The following is a 17273-nucleotide window of genomic DNA, read 5'->3' as shown; positions in this document are numbered from 1 at the left end:
CTTCCCTGGCATCCCTTACGCTGAGCTCGGGTGATTTGCACCCTTGTGTCTTGGACCAGGATGCGGCTCGGTGGGGCCTGAACACCCGGTGGGGCCTGGAGACCCAATGGTGCTGGAGAACCCACCGGTAGCTGGTTTGACTGGAGGAAGGGGATGTTTTAAAGACGGTGCAACTCACCTAGCCCACGCGGTTGGAGACAGGAAGATGTTTCTAGCCGTGATAAACTTGGAGCTGCAGCATGAGGCTCATTGCAGGATTGCCACCTATGTGGGCATAGAATCATTTAGAATCATAGACTCATTTAGAGTCATAGAATCATTTAGATTGGAAAAGACCTTTAAGATCACCGAGTCCAACCTGCATCCATGCAGGCGCATCAGTACCAGCTGCCTTGAGCATCGCACGATAAGGGTCTCCCCAAGGATAACCCAGGGAGGGCTGGTGGCTTCCTGGGACACCTCGCGATGGCATTCCATGCACAACTGTCCCACGTTGCTCAGCACCACCAGGTCTGAGCAAGCACATGTGGCACATCGTGGCAGGGGATGTGGAGCCCCTGGATGCCAGCAAGGAGTAATGCACGCACTTTCTTCCTTGCAACTGTGATAGCAAAGCAGTGGCAGGGAGTTGAGGCGGGGGTATGGGCTTTTTTGTCCTCTTTTTATCCTTGCATTGACATCCCCTGGGTCAAGACTGGCTCCTCAACGGGACCAGAGCTGTGCTCTGGACCCAGACAAAGTCCCCACTGCCACCACCTCCTCCCAGCTGTCGCCAGCTGCAGCAGAAAATCCCCGGCGTCCCGGCTTTGGCCAGGCTCCGATGCCTTCCCTGGCTCTCCGTACAGTATCTCCCGGCCCCCTCCCTGCTCCTTGGGCTTTGTCAAAGCACATTTCCCAATTAGAGGATAAAAATATTCTATTCCTGACTCCGCACGCTATCGATTTTGCCTGTAGCTGTGGAGGGGGCGAGGGCGGGCGGGTGCGGGGTAGGGAGAGGTGAAGGGCTGTAGGCACGAAGTGCAGCTGCCTCCCCCCCTACCCCTTTATTATTATTGTTATTATTCATCACTGTGAAAAGCACCTAGCAGGACTGGTTAGCTCAGCTGACCACTGATAGAGAACAGGGGATCGATACTTAATTGACACAGGCTGGGCAGCCGGAGCAGGGATTGGAGATGGGGGAAGGCTTCTGGGAGGAGGGAGGGGAAGAGGAGAGAAGGAACAAAAGCCAGGGGAAGGGAGGAGAGGCAGGGAGAGGGTGGGAGGAGCGGAGAAATAATGAAGGAAGAGGCAGAGAGGAGAGGACGGAAGAGGAGGCAGGAGGACAAAGCCCCGCAGAGCCCAGCTTGCCCCGTGGGAGCTCTGCGGGTAGGTGCTGTGCTGGCATGCAGCCCCGGACGCCTCGCGTGCCGCAAGGTCTGACGGGTCGGGCGAGGCAAAGGCGTGGCAGGGACCTCCTGGCGCCTACGCAAATATCTAAATCCTCTTTTGAATGCGAGGTGTGGGTTCCGTCACTGCTGCAGGTGCGTGGGCACCCTCGGCATCCCAGCAACAGCAAAACGCCCTGGACCAGCACTGCTAGATTGTCCCTCCTTGTCCACTGTGGCCAAGAGCTCTGCTGTCAAAAATACCCCAGCAAGATCCAAACAGCATGCAGGAAATAATCTGCTGACCTTGGATCTTCTCTTCCACCACCTCGTGGTGTAACTCCACCTCCTTCTGCCGGCAGGAGCCATCCCCTCCCTTAGCAGCACAGCCCGTCCCACACGGCTGGTGGTGTATCTACCTAAGCAGTAGATATGGTCTGAACTCCTCTGTTTTCCTACCTCTAGATAATGCCTCCTAGAGCTGTTGGGAGAATGAGTAAGTTAGAGCAAGGCTCATCTAATGAGGAATTGTCTTCTCTCACATCAGTCATCCAGGTCCTCTCCTTGCCCAGCAAAGCCCTGCTGTGGAGCTGACAGCTCACAGAGTGGTGTCTCACTAAGGACCGATGTGTCACCTGGTGGCCCTTTGCGTTCCCATCCCTCAAGGTGAGAAGCTAGTCCTGAGTGCTCAAGGGAGCCCGCAATGCCCTGCTTTTTGGGGAAAAGGCCCAAGCAGGTTGGGGAATGCAGAGGGGCCAGGCAAAGTGCCAGACCTGGCAGTCACCCTCTTGTTTGACTCAGCTTTAGTGAGGTCCCCGCTGGAGCAGCTCACCTGGGCTGGGCTCCAGATTTACAAGGAAAATGTAGACAACCTGAAGAGCCATGGAGGGAAGGAATAAGGATAAGGTGTTTGGAAGACGTGGCCTTTGAGGAAGAGTGGAAGACAGTGAGTTCATGTACTCCAGAAGGGAGAAGATATTAGCAGCAAGCTTAGTAAGGACAGAACACTGGCTGGTTTCTTCTCCATCTCTATTAAGGGGAGGACAGGAGAAACCATGCAAGGTTGAAGGTGGGTTCCCAGGAGCCAATTTCTCTCCAAGGATTTTGGTGGCCAGTGGTGGCACCAAACATGGTTGTTACAGAGGATTGGGGGATTGACCTAGAGGTCAAGGTGGATATTCCTGCAGAACTCCAAGAGGCACTGCCTGTGGTATGGAGGTCTGGCAAAGGGAGCTTTGACCAGAAGGACAGAAAATTGCTGAACTTCTCCAGGACTTGGCTGCTCCAGAGGACTGGGCAAGATATGTTTGGGGCCTTTTGCTGGGCCAGAAAGGGAAAAGCCAAAACATACCTTGCTCTTCAAAGTCCTTCAGCCGCCAACAGCATGGGCTGCCTTTCACTCTGAGCTGAGCTGGGATCTCAGCCCAAGAGAGAGAGAGAGCAGGACTCCTGATTTGAGCAGAGGGCTCTTCGCCCCTGTGTGTAGAATAAGAGGGGTGACCTTTCCCAAGCCAGAAGTTGACTTTTCTTTCTCTCATTTTACTCTGAACCCTTCGAGCTTTCCTGCCCATCAACTTCAAGAGGACATGCGCGCACAGAGGTCTTCAAGGCTCTTCCTTCTGCCGACCTTCACCAGCACCTCATGCTGAACAACCCAGCCAGCCAGAGAGGGGCCACTTGGCCTTGAGCAGAGCCCAACGGAGCCTTTGGATGCTTCCTAGTCAATGGGAAGAAGAAGGACCTTCCAGACACCTTGCCCTGCTCCAGAGGGTTCAACATACAGAGAATGTACCAACCTGGAGACACACATCTGCTGCTTGGTCCTGGGAGCTGTCTGGATGGGAAACACTCAGACCCTGTTCCCATCCACACAGCAGATCACCTGCAGACGGGAAAGGCAGATATATTTAGCTTCTCTTGGCACCAGCCAAAAAGAGCATTGAAGGAAGGGATGGGGTGGTGGGAAAACAGCACTTTGATTTTATTTGTTCTTTTTATGGACTCTTAAAGGTACAGGCTGGCATTTGATCCCTGTTAAGGCATGGGGCCCAACAGGCCGTGGCATGGGGAACCTCAACCAAGGGCTGGTCCTGTCACTCTTGATCTATAACATGTCAGCCTTAAAAGGATCCTCTCCATCTCCTTAAACTATATATTACCGCTGTCCATCGTTCCCATTAATGCATAAAAAATCATTAGGTATTTCTATGGAGACCCATCGCCATAAACACAGGCTTCCAAATGCACTCCGGCATTAAGTGGCCAAAGTAAACTGAAGGCGATTTCTGCGGTAATACCCTCTCATCACGCATCCCCATCCCAGCCCTCCCCCGTCCCCCGCCGTCTCTCTTCCCTCGATCAATTTTATGGTGCTTGCCTGGGGTTCATTAATGTTTCCGGAATCTCTCTCTGCCCTGTTTAAAAATTCTTAATTAAGCAAGGTTTTTTTGTTTACACTTGAACTAATTACACTTTTAAACCCGACAATAAAACATCAGCTCTGGGCCATTAGGGCCCGCTGCGGCCGGGCAATTCAGGAACTGCCACGCTTTGCAAGGAGATAGGAAGGCCGGAGATGCAGCCGTTCTGCCTAGCTTCAGTCAAGAGGACGCCAGGATCTTCACCTGGTACGTGGAGATGGGGGCCAAGGGTTCGAGCAGCCAGATGTCCCCTTTAGCTCTTCCTTGTTTCCTCCGGATGCGCCTCCCCCAGATAAGGGCTGGCAGAGCGGCTAGATGCGGACCTGTCCTCTCCCAATGCTCATCGTTGTTTGCCATGCATGGGTTCTCCACGCAACTGCCCCCATTTCTCCAGAGACACGTTGGCATAGTGGGTCCCAAGGGTAACAAATGATGGAGGCAGTGGAGAGCAGGAGAATGGGCCTACATGGAGGATGTAGGCCTGGGATGTCAGCGGTTGGGTTGTCTCCAACAGACCAGGCTTGAGCTCTTGTCTGTACCAAAGGAGATGCTCTCCCAGGTGTCCAAGGAGCAGAAGGGATGGAGCAGAACTTCTGGGACATATCTGTCTCCATCCGCAAGGGAATGTGTCATGGCCTAGTGGTGGGAGCACATCTCAGGAGCTTGGACTCAACTTCTCACCACTGCAGGAAACTATTTCTTCCTGGCCTTTTTCTGCCTTAGGCTTTTTGTGTCCATCCGTGGGGACAGGAGCTGCTGCTGTGGTGCTGACTCCTTGGGGTGTTGGTACCAGACTGATGCGGGTGAAGACCCTTTAAGCAAAAGGTGGTGCAGCTGGTGGTGGACACAGTGTCACCAGTGACAGGGAGCTGCCCACCACCACCATGCAAATGCTCAAAAGTCCCCACGAGCACAGCAATAAGGGACACCCAGAAGCTGTTCCGCTCCTTTCAGGATCAGGAGATGCTGGTCATTGCTTCATCTCCCACCATAGTGGTGGTTCTCCAGATACCAGCTCCAAACTGATATTTCCTGCCTTCTTTCTGTCCCATCTAGAAAGAACCTCCCTTACATCAGGAAAACACATGGGGCATGATGAAGACGGGACTGGGGTTGTTGAGAGCCTTTAGGTTGTGTCTCCAGTAGCAATATGGAGAGGAGGACAGCAGGACAAGGCAGGGTGCTGGTACCTGCACATTGGCAGCTCTTGGGGGACTCAGGTTTCTGTGTGAGGCTCTTGATGCCCAATGGCAAAGAGGTGGCCATCTTACATAGCCCACCCAGCCACGAAGCCTCTCTCAGGCCCTCAAGGGACCCACCAAGAGGGGGGGTGGGGGCAGAAAGCAGGTCCTGATGGCCCAACCCTTGCTCAGATGCTGTCCTGAAATCCTCACCAGAGGGGAAAACCAGAGCTCCAGGGCTCCCGCTGCTAAAGGGAGTGTGGCTTTTGAGTCCCATGGGGCATTTTCTCTTGTGCATCCAGGTCTCACCCAGCCAGGACCAGAAACGGCTTTTGCAATGCAATAAACACCCTGAGCAAGACCAAATGCTCCCGTCCAGTCCTACAACCTGCTCCCTACACTGTTTCATCCCAAAAGGCTGCCCAGCTCACATCTGCCTTTTGGAAACTCCTTTCCCTGGCAATTACAAACAGGGAGCTTAGGAAAAGCATCTCTCCTTGCCCTGTTTCTTCTTTGTAGCCTTCCCTGGTCAATCAGAGCAGCATCCAAGCCACCTCCAAAGCTCTCCGCCATCCGTTCCTCTCCAAGGGAGGTGGGCAGTGGAGTGAGCTCCTCCCTGGTGCACAGTTTGAAACCTGTTCCTGCAGACCTGGGCTGTGCTCAGACTCACACACGTTTCCTGGGCAGCACCGGCGCCAGGGCAAGGGGATTGCAAAAACCCCCACCAAGATCCCTACCAAATGATCTGCTTGATAAACTCACTCACATGGTGAGAAATGAGGTGTCAAAGCCAATTTTTTCCATAGAGAATTATAAAAAAAAAAAAAATCCATATACAAAGCCTTTGGGGAGGAATGTTGCATTTTTTAACTTAAAAAACCCCAGATGCACAAAGGTCTTTGGGAGCCTAATTCTTAAAGAAAGAGTGGATTTGCTAGGAAGGGAGGGAGAAAGGCAAGACCGAAATTGTCTGTTCCAACATACCGATCTTTTCTTTCTTCTCTCCTATTTGAAGCGGAAAATTTCCCATTTTGGAAGAAAACCTGAGCAAAAAGTTGATTCCTTCTCCATGATCGCCGCTGCCCACGTGAGCTCTCAGCCCTCCTCCTGGACAGGAGCAGGCCAGCGAGGCAGCAGCAGCAAGGCAACCACTGTCTCGCCCATAAATCCCTCTGATTTTTGTGTTATTTTATTCATTCGGGACTTGACCTGCTTGGTGTCAGCTGCTGGTATGTGTCAAACCTGCCCAGACCTCACTGCAGCCATCCCAGCCAGCCCCAGGTGAACTGCGCTTAGCTTACAGCGATTCCTGTGTTGACACCAACCCAGGAATCCCATGGGGATACTCCTGGGAGGATTTTATCTCTGCATAGCAGAGTCCCACCTTGCCCCCAGTGCAGGCTATAAAGAAGAAAAGTGTGTTGTCCTCCTGGGCCATAAAGGAAACTGAGGCACGGAGTAGGAAAGCAGCTCCGCTGCTGCAACCCCTCCCCGCTCCACAGCCCCCCCCTACACACAGCAGCTGGAGCTGAGACCCGGCAGACTCGGTTCATGCAACAGCAGCACAGGGAGTCCACTGCTTTGTTGCAAAACTGGAGCTGGTGAGGGGGCACAAAGACTCCCCAGGCTGCCGCCAACCCCCACAGGAGGGATCAGGAGGGGAGTGTGAGGCCACTGGGAGGAGGATGAGGAGGGAGAGGAGGGAGAACCAGCGGGGGACAGGGCACAGGTTTCCAGTAGGGTCCCTCTTGGGGTGATGACTCACGTTGCGTGGATCCTGCGGGTATCGGGACATTGTATGCACAGGGAAGGGGGAGAAAAGCTTGGGGCAGGGGGGAAGAAAATAGCAAGAGGGAGAAATCCGGAGGTGGGTATTTTCCTGTCCTTTCTACTGCTCTAGAGGGAGGCAAAAAAACAGACCTCCCCTCTTTCCCAGCAGACTCACCTCAGTGCCAGCCTGGAGCATCCCAAAAATGACAACCGCAAGGCATATGGAGGACCTGGAGCGAAAGAGCACAGCTGAGAGGCATCATCCCCAGCTACTGGGGGACCTAGGGCCCCAAATTCAAGCCCTGTTCATGTTTACACCCTCCCTCAGCACCTCCTCCTCCTCCTCCTCTCAAACCCTCCCCCACAACCCCCCCAGAGGACTCAAGCTGAGACCAGCCAACTCATCACACCTGTAACTCATGGGCATCGTGGGCTCCACACCCAGTGAAGCCACCAGGCTTGGCCAGCGGCCCAGTTAATGCCACATGAGCAGCAGGAATAAACCACTGGAATGCCCCATGTCCAGGGCCGTTTGGTTTTCCTTGAGTGTCAACGGGCATCCGCAGGGACCAGGGAGCCGCAATGAGGATGGAGGGGTGCTCACTCCCACACCCCACTTCACCCTGCCCACCCCAAGGGTGCTGAGTGGGACTCAGGCCTCCTGGGAGGGTCATTTGGGAGCGATAAATCTCCCCGGCTAATTGGGAGCGATATTTGGAGGAGGATTTACAGCAGGGAAAGTGCCAATAGAGGTGGAGAAGGGAAACGTGGCCCGGCACCATGTGGGGTTTGAAACAGGGGGAAGGAGGATGAGGAAGGGGGAGAGGCATGAAGAAGTAAATCAGTGCAGGGGGACAATGGCCCTTCATGCCTCTCCTGGCCATGTCCCCGCAAGAGAGACCACCCCAAGGTGGTTTTTGGGGCACGGAGGAGCCAATGTCACTTTACCCAGCTGGGCACTGGTGGGCAGGGCAGGGGCTTCCTCCGCTCCTCGCCCCTGCACAAACCCATCTCCCCCCCTCTTTTTTTCCCCCAATTCTCATAAATTTCTTTCCACATCAAGGCCTGGAGAAAAACTGCAGCTCCTGGAAATGCTGGGCAGGGTTTGCTCTTGGGGGACATGGAGGCAGGATGGACAGGACGGGGAGATTCCTTCTTGGGAGCTGCCCCAAGAGGGGAGCAGGGACGAGCGGCTGCAGGTCCCGCTTGCCCTGGGGTCAATAAGGGGGGAGAGGGGCCTTCTTCATGTGTCTCCCCCAGAAATAGGTGAAGAACCCACTGCAGGGCTTGGGCTGGACCCAGAGCTCTCTGTCCCCATGTCCCTGCACGTGGCCGATGGGGGCTTGCAAAGGGCTGGGAGGGGGCAGAATTTTGCTAGGGTTATCACCCCCCAAACCCCACACAGACAGTCATGTCCCTGCCATGCTTGCCCTTGGCCCCCCACCCGGGACATCATTTGGTGCTCCCTTGCCCCGTGGGCTGGCTCTCCACCCCGCAACCCCTCCAGCACCGAATCCCAACCCTTAAACAACCCCCCAGGGTGGGCAGCTTCCCACCCCCCACTTTGCACTTTGCATCCTGCCTTTCCCCTTCCTGCGGTCAGCGTAATGGCCGGGCTGCGGCCGGGCTGCAGCCTCCTCCCCGTGCTCTGCCCTTGTTTCAATTTTATGAGCTTTTTCTTGCTATAAATATGGTTTTGAGAGCCCATTTATCAGGTCCTGCAGCTCTGGAGTCAGCCTGCCGAGCTGCCCATGACAGGTCAAAATTGACTCGTATGATATTAGAATTGCTATTGATCCCTTCGGCACCTTGCAACGCTCCTGGCTCTGTGACCCGGTGTCAGGCTGGGCAGCCCCCCCCGCCTCTGGCCGCCCCGCGTTTCCTCCTGCCTGCTCTCTGGTTCATCCCTCTGTCTGCACCTGGGATGGGATCCCTCGCTCCCTGCCTGCCTGACACCCTACGGGCACCCGGGCACCGTGTCCTCCCATGGCCATGGGCCCTTTAGTCCCCCCCTTCACCTCCCTGCTGCTGCTTCATCGGGTGATGCCGAGCAGGATACGGCCTCGGAGCTGCTCTGCGCCCGGTGCTGGGTGAATCCCAAAGGGAAATTGTGCTTCAGTCTGGGGGACTTTCAAAACTCTCAGCCCCTACTCAAGGACTTTGGGGCTAGGATGGGTGCTGCACCCCAAAAAGGCCATCAAATCCTCCGTGCCTCAGTTTCCCTGCCTGCAAAGTGAGCATCTTCCTCCTCCTTTTCCCACAGGTTTCTGCACTGGGGCAACTGAAGACTAAGGCTCAAGCAGTTCTGGGTGTTGCTTTTACCAAAATGGGCAAATGCCACCACCAATTCAAGGTGAATTAACCTGGTTTCTTCCATCCCCATTTCCTGGGGGATTCATGTAGGTTCCTGCTGTGCTGGAAGCCCTTCAGCAGCTTCCTGATAGACAGTGATTTTCACCCCCAGGTTCCTTTGACCTTCTACCAAATCTTCATCCTTTTTTTCCCTGTTTTCCCCTGGAGAAGGAGACGAGGAAAAGACCGCTTTCTGGCCCTTCTAATTTAGAATGAAGGGCATCAAAGGAAAAGAGCAGGTAACAGAATCAAACCATACACGAGAAGGTCTTTCTCCGCTGATATGTCACCCTGCAATGGCAAGATGCTGTACGCACTGCAAGGGTGGTCAGAGCCAAGAAGCACATTCATGGGAGACAAACCGTCCACGACTGTGCACGGCCAAGACACCAACCCAGCAAGGGAATCCCTACAACTGGGAGGCCGAGAGAATAGCTGGGGCAGGGTGGCTGCATGTGTGGTGGTGGTCATTTCACAGCCATGCGTTGTCATATGTGATCATATAAAGTCATGCATGGTCATCCATGGTTGTGCATGATCATGCATGGTGGTGAGTGGTCATGTGTTGTGTTACAGTTGTGCACAGTAATATATGGTTTTACATGGTCATGTGTGGTTGTGTGTGGTCGTGGATGATGGTGAGTGGTCGTGCATGGTCATACATTGCCCTGCATGGTGGTGAATGGTCACACATGGTCATACATGGCTGTGGTGACGTCCAGAGCCACATCTCTGTGCCCACAGCCTGGAGCAGGGCTGACCGCCAAGGACATGAGGATGCCACCGGCTCACCAGCTCCTGGGTACAACGTTACGGATGACCAAAAGTGAGACCTGGCTTTCCGAGGAGTTTATCTGGAGCCAGGGCTGGCAATCAATCAAGAGGAATCTCCGCATCCTCCAGAGCAACCCAGGATTAATTTATGTTTGTCTGAAGGAGCCTAATTAAGCCTGTTTAAGAAAAAGTTAACTTTAATACTGTGATCTAGTTGATATTAAGAAGCTGCCAAGGAGCGCTGGAAGCAGCTGATCTAATGTCTGGCCAAAGGCCCCGTTTCAGGATCTGCTCAGCTCGGCCTCAGGGCAGGACCCGGCTGCCCCAGGGCTGCTCCCCGGAATCCCCTCTCGTGCATCCCACCTGCTTTAACCCCCAAAAGGTACAGAAGAAGGACCAAATCTAATCCAACCTAGCTTATCAAACAGGACCAAAAATACTTCTTTTTTTTTTTCATTTTATTGGCAATTTCCCATTCCCTGCCTCAAAAAAATTAAACAGAAGTAATTTGATTCGAAATGAAAACCGGTTTGAAATCGTTAGCAAATCGAAAGTCAAGCAAAAACCAATTGTTCTGGGTCAGGCAGTACGTTTGAGTTTGATTTCAGGCTTTGAGGCACAGCTCAAACATTTTAAGGTCAAACTGAAGGAAATTCTTCCAAACAAAGTTGCTGCTGGCATCCCCCCTGGGGTGCTCCCATCATTCCAGGGGCAGGGAACAGGGCCTGATCCTGCTTCCCTGGGTGGTATGGGAAGCCCGGAGCTCCCTCTGGTACCCATGGTCGCTGGTTACACCCGCATTCACCGTGGCAGCTCCACACACAGTCCAGGGCTGTGGGAGAGGCCACCGGCCTGGGGACGAGCAGCGGCAGCAGCTCCTCATCCCACCTCAGTCCCATCACCCAGGGCAGGGCGACATCCATCGAGTCAACAAAAAAATCTCCTGGCAGCTCCATCTCTTTTTTCCCCCCTTAAAGCAAACATCTTCATTACAGCTCGGAGTTGTTTAAATAAATGAATTAATATTGACAAACCATCAACGAGGCTAATAAATGATTAGTTAAAGGCATACATACATCACATTACGGTTAGCATTAGCCGAGGCTTAATTACTTGTGGAGAGGATCCCATTAGAGTAGGTGCTACGTCGCCATCACCCTCCGCAGCCCTCCACCCCTGCAGGGCTCCCGCTGCACCCTCGGTCCCGCCGGGACCACCTGAGCCACCGCGTCCCGCTGCTGCAGGGCCGTGCCAGGATGGGCACCGCTGGCAGGGCAGGGTACGGCCAAGGAAACTTCGCCCTGGCACCCGCTCCTGGGCATGGCCCATCAGTGCAGCGAGCAGGCCAGGTCTCAGCAGGCAGCGATGCCCCTGGGGCAGAGCCGGCGGCTCTCGGCCGGGGAAGTTTGGACGCTGGGTTGGCACGAGGTGGTCAAACACCCAGATCCATGCGGCCTGTGAAAAGAGACACTGACAAATAAAATAGGCAATAAATAATAATAACAATATCATAAAATTTTCAAATTTATTGAAAACCGGTCCACTCGCAGAATATTGGATTTTTCTATTATTTACACAGCTGCTGATTTTCTGTAAATATTTAATGCCCCATGGATTTTTTTCAAAGTACAAATCTGAACAATTTCTAAATTTAAAATCCATTGCACAGCGCAACACAGCGAAGGCCTGATCCTGCCACCCTCCCTCAGTGGGAGCCATCCCGGGAAGTCGGGACTGGACCGATGCTGCATCCAGAGGTGTCCATGGAGGTTCCTTCTGGCCGGTGATGTTTTGGGTTGTCCTCTCGGTCCTCAGATATCAGAGGGGACAGATGGGCAAAGTAAACCCCGTAAAATCTCCTAATATCTTTCTAGCGTGTCCAGCACCCTGTGCCACCCATCCCCGGGGACCCGAGGCCACCGTGCCGGTCACGCGCGCAGTGTCACTGGGATGACCGTGTCCTGCTGCTGCAGGGGCAAAAGCCAAACAGCCCAAAAGGCAAAAATTGAGATGAAAGGCAGCGTGCGCGAGGCTCGCATCCATATGCATTTCGGCTTCGAGAGGTTTGTTAGGACTAAAGAGGCCCTTTCATCCCTTTCCAAGGTGTTGTAATGTATCCCCAGCTGGCTTTCATCTCCGCCTGATTGATACTCAGGGCTCTAATGAGCGTGACGGGAAAAGTGGCCAAGGCCGGGGGGGTATGGGGGGGGAGAGAGAGACCCCTCTGCAAAGGTTTCAAAACAGTTTCCATGTTGCAGCTAATGAGGGGATCAGGAGAAGAGAGCTGGAGCGAGGTGCCAAGGAGCGTGATGGGAGGACGGGGCTCCCCGAAGGCTGATGGGTGCAGGTCCCTGCCCTCCCTGGGGACAGCAAACCCACGGGGCCATGGGTGACCCCCCAGGATGCCTCTGCCCTGTAGCCAAAATGGAGCATTTAAAGCCAAAGATGGACTTAACACTCCCACAGGAAGGTTTGTATCCCTCTCCCCAGGGTGGGCAAGTGAGAAAGGATCCCCAGGACAGAGCATCCTGCTCCCGGGGAAGGTCGTATGCTCAGCGCAGTCAATAGGCATCACCCTGCCTCCTCTCCCACCCTCCTCCTCCTCGCCAACTGTTCCCAGGCTGAAAATCTATACGAACACTAACAGGGCACCCCTGCACACACCACACCCCCCCCCGCTTCACCTCCCTCCTGCCATTCCCTTCCCATTTATGCCACCAAGGTCAGCTCGATGGCAGCCCTGGCACCGCTCCATGCACTGCCGCGGGGAGCTGGGAGCACCGTTGCCTCCCTCCTGTCTTGGCACCAGGGGAACAGCCCAGCTGGCACCCGCTGCGGGTTCCCCAGCTGCCTCCCGGCGTGGGCATCCCCAGTCCCAGTGCCACCAGCTCTGGGTGCTGGGGTGGAGGGGGAGCGCTGCCTTCCCAGACTGGGGCCGCATCCTGCACACCATCACTGTAGAAATGGTCTCACTTCAAACCACATCAGCCCAGAAGGTCCCTGGCCAGGGCTCGTGTTGGTCCTCGTGTCTCAGTGGCCCTTTCTGATGTGGGATGGATGGAGGCACAGCTACATTTAGCGAGGGAGGGGGTGTCCTTGCAATCCCTCGGCACGTGCCTCTACTCCCACAGGGGACGGATCCTGCCCCCCCTGCAGGCAGCTCAGCCCTGTACTGATGCCACAGGGGATGCCTCCGAGCACCCCTTACCTCTCCTTCCCCCTCCTCTTCCTCCCCCCCCCGCCACCAGTGTTCACCTGTTTCTATTGCCAGGTCTAATGGGCTGCTGAGGGATGGGCCACCTGCCAATATGGATCTTGACAAACGCAGCCTGAGCAGGGCTTCTGCCTCTTCACTCTGGCCCATTTGTTTTCCCTAATGCCCTGCTGGGTCTGGAGCTGCCAGCTCCTCTCAACAAGTTAAAAAAAAAAAAAAAAGGCATCCTCTCCAGAAATCCCTGAAGCCGGGTGGTTTCAGAGCCTCCTCATTTGCCTGCACCCACTGCCCAGCCGGGGCTGGATCCAGAGCTGCTCCATGCTGCCACCGTCCCTGAGACCTGGTGCATTCATTGCACCAATGGCCAGGTGGGGCTGTGTCTCCGTGCCCCTGGCAGTCAGAGCTGGCTGCCCCCAGGCTCCTCTCCTTTCCAGAAGACCCTCAGGTAGGATTAACCCCAGGGGGTCTCAGGTCTTGGCCACCTCTCCTATGGAGAGGGTCACTAGAAGGACCCCTCCTGTCCCTGCCGGTGGGTCCCATCAGCTGGAACGGGTCCTCCCCTCTCCCAGAACTGCAACCACGGCAAATGTGTGGCATTTGGGCCAGACCAACCTTCAGCAGCTCCTCCAGATCCACAAGGCACCCGAGCAGGGATGCTCTCCTGTCCCAGTTCAGGGACTGGAACTAAAGGACGACATGGCAGTTGTTACTGGCCCAGGAGGGACTGAGCAGGGCTGCACCCTTGGGGACATCAGGGAAAGGCTGGCACGTCCCCCTGGCAGAGGGAAGGGACCCTGAGCCGGGGTGGGCATCCTTCCCTTCCTCCTTGGCTGGTACCTCCTGGGAGAGAGGGAGCGAGGGGCAGGGGAGGAGAAGAGGGGAGGGGGGTTATTAACAGCTTCTCCCTTTCAGGGCCAGGCAGCCAGACTCTTTAAATAGATCTGAAGGAGTCCGGGCGCGTTGGCTTAATTGATTGGCAAGTGCTTCAAGCTGCATATCGGAGATGTGCTGGCGAGCCAAGCACTATTGCCTTCCTCCATCCATCACCCCGGCGCGGTCCTCTCCTCTCCCCCAGCCCAAGCAATACCTGCTGCCCACAGAGGGGATCTGACATTGCCAGGCCCGCTTTTGGCTCTGGCACCAGGAACCCTTCCCTGCAGCAGCTTAAGCCAGCTGGAAGGAAAAAAAAATCCAACAAAACCAAAAAACCCCAAACCACACACCGTTTCCCAGGACCTGCGAGGATTTGGGGCAGAGCATCTGTGTGCACCCACCGATGTTTGCATATGCTTATCCAAGGGGAACAGGGATGGGTTTTTTTCTCATTGTGTTACTTTCTATTTTATTTTAATTCTCTTCCAGCCTTTGGAGCCAGCCAGGATGCAGGAACAAGAATTAACACAAGAAAAAAAAAAAAGAAAAGAAAAAAAAGGGGGGGACAAGTAGGGATCACCACTTTGCACAAGGATTGGGAGTTCAGAGAGACTCACCCAGGGCCTCTGGAGCCACCAGCCCAGTCAGGAGCAGGAGCTGGGAACTGGGGGTTTCACACACCCCAGCACTGCTGTGGTTGTGGTACCCAGGACCCATCCCAGCTCTGAGCTCACAAAACCCGTGCAGGGGCTTGCCGAGGGTTTCCAGCCCTTCAAGCAATTACTTGGGCAATTCCCTGTGCATGGAAAAGCCAGAGATGCACTTGAAAACCTCCCAAAATTCAGGCCCTGAGGCTTTAAAAACCAAACCCCAACCTTGCCATAGGCAATCCCTTTCCAAGCAACTTCAGCTCCCAAAGCAGCTCAGACTCCCCATGACCTCAGCACCAGCCTGGAGCACCAGCCCGTGCACCGAAAACAAGCGGCTCCCAGGCCAGCCCTGCAGTCGCAGGGCCAACACTCTGGGCTCGATGGGTCTGACTCAAGCCCAAGTTGGTAATCCCATCCCTGCCTGTCCCGCAGAGAGCTGGGAGATGCCGTTGGGCATCTGGGATGGAGGGGAGGGCATGTGCTTCAGCCGCTGGCATTTCAGGCAGCCCCCTGGATCTGTCCCCCTCCCATTGCATGTATGCTCGGAGCACCCAGCTGAGTGATCGATAGGTTTTTATGTTACATTGGGAGGAAGAAGGAAAAAAAAAAAAAAAAGGAAGGTGAGGGAAGAGAAGACTGCGTGTTTAGCACTGGAGCAGCTGCTGATAATTGTCTGGAGTGAAACATCTCAATGCCTGGTGGCTGCTGGACCCAGAGATCCCCATCTCGCTGCTGAATTGCCAGCTGCAAGCACTGGTGCCAGACACAAAAGGCAGCCCTGCAAGATGCAAGAAATAACCTTGTTTTCTCCCTCAAATTCCCTTGTCCCATCTCCAGCCAGTCTCCCGCTGCCCCAGTACCCCGCACGGACACCACCTCCTGCCCCAAGGGTCCTGTCCCCTTCCCTTTCCTCACTGTCCCCAGGGCACCCCTGTCCTTGCCTGGATTTGCTGGCCTGACCCCGGACACGGCGGCTGTTGGTCGCAGAACCGCAGTGGGGGTGGTTGGGGACCCCCACACTGCCGGGGCCCCTCATGGGGCAGCTGCTCCCCTGGGTCCGGCAGCACCAGGAGCCGGGGTGACCCCAGGGCAAAGGGGTGTCTTCAGGGCAGCTGGGAGTAGAAAAAGAGGGGAGCAGGCACGACTGCCACCCAAGCACCAAGGCTGTTATTGGGGGCACCCCAAAGTACATCCCACCCCCCCCCAGCTCCCTGACCCTCCCCTGGGCTGACCCCTCCTTCCCTCTGCTCCTCCAGCAGCTGCCTCTCCCCATCGCCTTCCCCTCCCTCCCCGCTTTTAAACGATTGCAAAGCCTCTCATTTTCTAAGCCCAATTACTCCTGCACAATACCCCCAACCGCGCTCTAAGCACGGCGGCATGGTCCGTTGCCTCCCCAAGCTGCCCCGCGGCTGGCCGCGGTCAGCGCCAAAAGGTGACGGCGAGAGGCCGGGATCAATACGGTGCCTTCATCTCCCGGCCGCACTCTGCATCGGGGTCTGCGCACCTCCGGGCTCTCCTTCTGGAGAGGACCATGCGGCAGGAGCAGGATGAGTCGTGTCCTGTCCTACCAACTTGCCGACGAGGGAATGAGCACGGAGAGCTTTTGCTGGGATTTGGGAGCTTTATCCGCCCAAATAGGAGCTGCTCCCTCTTGGCATTCCCCGGGGGAGAGGCGTGGGTTGACTCTCAGCCCCTCGTCTTGTTCCCATGGGTCTGCACAAACTCATGGGGTGGGCCTGGAAGGAGCCTCCCCTGCAAGCCAAGAGTGCATCCGAGATGCAGAGCTGCAGGGCTCGGACTCACCGAGTGACCTGGATTGCAAGCAGCAGTTGGCTGGCAAAGGAGGTTTTTTGGGAAATCTGCCTCCCTTGAAGCCCACCTGCCTGCTCTGTGCCGTAGCAATAGGAAAAAATGGTGTTTTGCCAGCTCACGCAAATAAACCAAAGCCAAAGCCCTTGCAGATGGGCTAGAGAGGCTGGGGTGAACCCAGACATTTCACCTGGACTGTTTCAGCAGGGCTGGGTCCTTCCTTAGGTCTTCCATCTTTTCCAAGGAAGACGGGAGGTGGGAGTTACTGGTGGCTGGTTTGGAAGAAAAGGGGCCGGCTGCGGGATTTTCCCACTTTTGACCAATTCCACAGGTATTCCCATCCATCTGATAATGCCCTTTTGAACACAAACCCTTCAGCATCCATCCATTTGACCCAAAGATGCCCCCAGCCATGCCCCGGAGCACCGGATCCCATGGTATCACATGTGCATCGAGCGCTGCCCGTCCTCAGCTCCGGTTGAGCTGACACGCCGCAGACCCTTCACAACCCAAACCCTCTGCGGGAGCCGGTTTACAAGAAGAAGAGTGCTGGCTTCCCAAACAAGCCTCCCAGTCCACAACACATTTCCAGCCATACATAATCTAATATACGTTACCATAGCGCCAATCAATAACTCAGTAGGCCAGCTCCGAAATTATTCTCTTAAAGGGCCAGCACACCTCTTCCTCCTCCTCCCCGGGTCCATCTGCCTCGTGGTACCCAGCGCTGGGTCCAGAGGAGCCGCTCGCCCTCAGGTCTCCTGTGTCAGGCATTGCCGGGCAGGACACAACACCGGGCTGGTGGTGACACCCTTCTTCACCCATCACGTCCCCTTTGTGCCATGTCCCTGTTGCGTAGCTTG

Source organism: Haliaeetus albicilla, chromosome 8, assembly GCF_947461875.1.
Source record: "Haliaeetus albicilla chromosome 8, bHalAlb1.1, whole genome shotgun sequence".
NCBI classification, from domain to species: domain Eukaryota; kingdom Metazoa; phylum Chordata; class Aves; order Accipitriformes; family Accipitridae; genus Haliaeetus; species Haliaeetus albicilla.
The sequence above is the reverse complement of the archived record's forward strand: the minus strand, read 5'-3'. Positions refer to the sequence as shown.